The sequence below is a fragment of the Myodes glareolus genome, chromosome 5, assembly GCF_982192425.1.
Source record: "Myodes glareolus chromosome 5, mMyoGla1.1, whole genome shotgun sequence".
In the NCBI taxonomy this organism is placed as follows: domain Eukaryota; kingdom Metazoa; phylum Chordata; class Mammalia; order Rodentia; family Cricetidae; genus Myodes; species Myodes glareolus.
Window position 1 is genome coordinate 109,871,352 of NC_142030.1, and position 2,994 is coordinate 109,874,345.

General features: G+C 35.8%; 1 pseudogene; it reads left to right on the forward strand.

Annotated features, from left to right (window-relative positions):
• The first annotated feature begins 271 nt into the window (after nucleotides 1–271).
• On the forward strand, nucleotides 272–2,789 carry LOC125406701 (heat shock protein HSP 90-alpha pseudogene; annotated as a pseudogene).
• The last annotated feature ends 205 nt before the right edge of the window (nucleotides 2,790–2,994 follow it).

Consider the following 2,994-nt stretch of genomic DNA (forward strand, 5'->3'; position numbering starts at 1 on the left):
AAGGTTCCCCATCACAGATATCTCTAGAGTGACCAATTTCATGTTGGTTTTCACTCTGAAAATTTTGTTGCTGATAAAATTACTGTGATCACCAGGCATATGATGATGAGAAGTATGCCTAGGAATCCATAGCAGGGAGATTATTCACAGTGCACACTAAGATGAGGGGGGAATGTGTCCTGGAAAATGCTTATGTTACATCTGAAGAAATACTAACCTAGTATTTGGAGGAAAGGAAAATTCAGGAGATTATGAAAAAACATTTTCAATTATGGGCTGTGCTACTACTTCCTTCATGGAGAAGGAAGTCATTAATGATGGGACTATAGAAAAAGAAGAGATTGAAAAAAGTATGAAAATGAGAAATGGATTTTGATAGCAAACCTAAAATACAAGATACTGATTCTAGTGAATAAGAAGAAGGAAGGGAAAAAATACTTTGATCAAGAAAAATTCAGTAAAACCAACCCTATTTGGACCAGAAATTCTTGTGATGATGTTACTAGTAAAGAATATGAAGAGTTCTACAAGCACTTAACCAACCTAAGATTAAGAAGAACATTTGGATTTTAAGCATTGTTTTGTTTACTGAGAACTGTAATTCCAGACTTTTCTTCTTGTTCCAAGAATATGATCTTTTTGAAAACAGAAAGAAAGAGAGAACCAAGTTGTATGTTCTTTCTTTATGGATAACTGTGAGAAGTTAATCTCTGAGTATCTGAATTTCATCAGAGGAGTGATAGATTCTAAGGATCTCTCTCTAAATATTTCCTATGAAACGTTGTAGCAAAGCAAAGCAAACTTTTGAAAGTTACCAGAAAGAATTTGGTCAAGAAATGCTTATAATTATTTACTGCACTGTCAAAAGAAAAAGAGAGCTACAGAAAGCTTTGTGAGTGGTTCTTCAAAAATAAAGAAGGAAGCATGCTTGAGCGCATTGACACAGGAAACACTTCCTAAATATAGCCCCAGTAACACAGACACTGAGAGAAACAATTAATAAATGGGACCTCCTAAAACTTAGAAGCTTCTGTAAAGCAAAAGACATGGTCAATAAGACAAAATGGCAGCCTGTAGAATAGGAAAAACATCTTCACCAATCCCACATCGAACAGAGGGCTAATTTCCAATATATATAACGAACTCAAGGAATTAGACATTAAAAGTCCAAAAAATCTATTTTAAAAATTGGGTACAGACCTAAACAAAAAACTCTTAAAAGAGGAATCTAAAATCACTGAAAGACACTTAAGAAAATGCTCAACATCTTTATTCATCAAAGAAACAAAAATCAAAACAACTCTAAAATTCTGTCTTACATCTATAAGAAAGACCAAGATAAAAAACGCTGATGACAGCTTATGCTGGAGAGGTTGTGGGGTAAAGGGAACACTCCTGCATTACTGGTGGAAATGCAAGCTGGTACAGCCACTTTGGATATCTGTATGACAATTTCTCAGATAAAATAGGAAACAACCTTCCTCAAGACCCAGCAATACCACTTTTGGGTTCATAACAGCATTGTTTGTTATAACCAGAATCTGGAAACAACCTAAATGCTCCTTGACCAAAGAATAGAAAAGAAACATGTGGTGCATTTACACAATGGAATGCTACACAGCTGGAAAAAATATATCTAGAAATTAGGAGGCAAATGGATTGACTGAGGTAACCCAGGCCCCTAAATACAATTATTATATTATTAATTTATGAGTGGCTTTTATCCATAAAGCAAAGAAACAATCAGCCTCCAATTCACAATCCCAGAGAACGTAGACCAGAATGAGAACCCCAAGAGTGACATATATTGATTTAAAATACATGGAAAGTAGAAAAAGACAAGTTCTCCTGACTAAATTGGTAGCATGGGGACAATGAGTGACGGTAGAAGGAAAGGGGAGAGGAAAGGAGGGGAGCAGAGAAAACAATATAGCTTAATAAAATCAAAAATTTAAAAATATAAAAATACAAACCTTGAAATTCAGAAGAAAGTTTCAGAGTTATTGCAGTACACACCTGCTTTTGAGAATGAGATGTTTTCTCCTAACAAGTCTTGAATGAGAATAAAGAAAATCCAGAAGTACATCCCTCTTATCACAACAGAGACCAAGTATCAACTTGCTAACGCAGTCGTTTTGAAATATCTCCAAGAAAGCATAATTTATGAGTAGTGATGGAGCCCATTGTGCTCCAGCTGAAGGAATTTGAGGGCAAGATTTTGGTATCAGTTACCAAAGAAGGACTGATCATTTCAGATGCAAAGGCAAAAAGCAGCAGGAAGAGAAAACGACAAAATTTGAAAACCTCTGCAAAATTATGAAAAATATTTTGAAGAAAAGGTTGATGAGGTGCTTCTGTCAAACCAGTTTGTGAGATCTCCATGTTGTACTGGAATAAGCAATTAGGGGTAAACAGGACACATGAGAGAATCATGAATGATCAAGTACTCAGAGTATGTTCAACAAGAGGTAACATGGGAGCCAAGAGGCACTGGAGATCTTTTTGAATCACTCCATTACTGAAGCAATAAGGCTAAAGTCAAGTGCTGACAAGAATGACAAATCTGTGAAGGAACAAGACATCTTGCTGGATGAAACTGCACTCCTGTCTTCTACCTTCAGTCATGAAGCTCCTCAGGCACCCACTAACAGAATCTACAGGATGACCAAGCTTGGACGAGGTTTTGATGAGGATTTTCTACTTCAGATGCAATTAGTGATGCTGTACCTGAAGAAATGCATCTCCTGGAAGGAACCAATAACACATCACAAATGGAAGAAGCAGAATAACCTTTACCATAAGAACCAAGTGTTCAATAATTGCCTTCTTTCTTTCTGATAATATACTTTCCAGGATTTTTGTTTGTTTTTCTTAACATTTAAAACATCTGTGTGGCATTAAAACTAATGGGGAGATAAAATTTCTTTCTTCTTCTGGTACTCTGATATTACTGGTTTGGTTCAACAGGCTAACAAAATGTTTGCTGCAAGACAT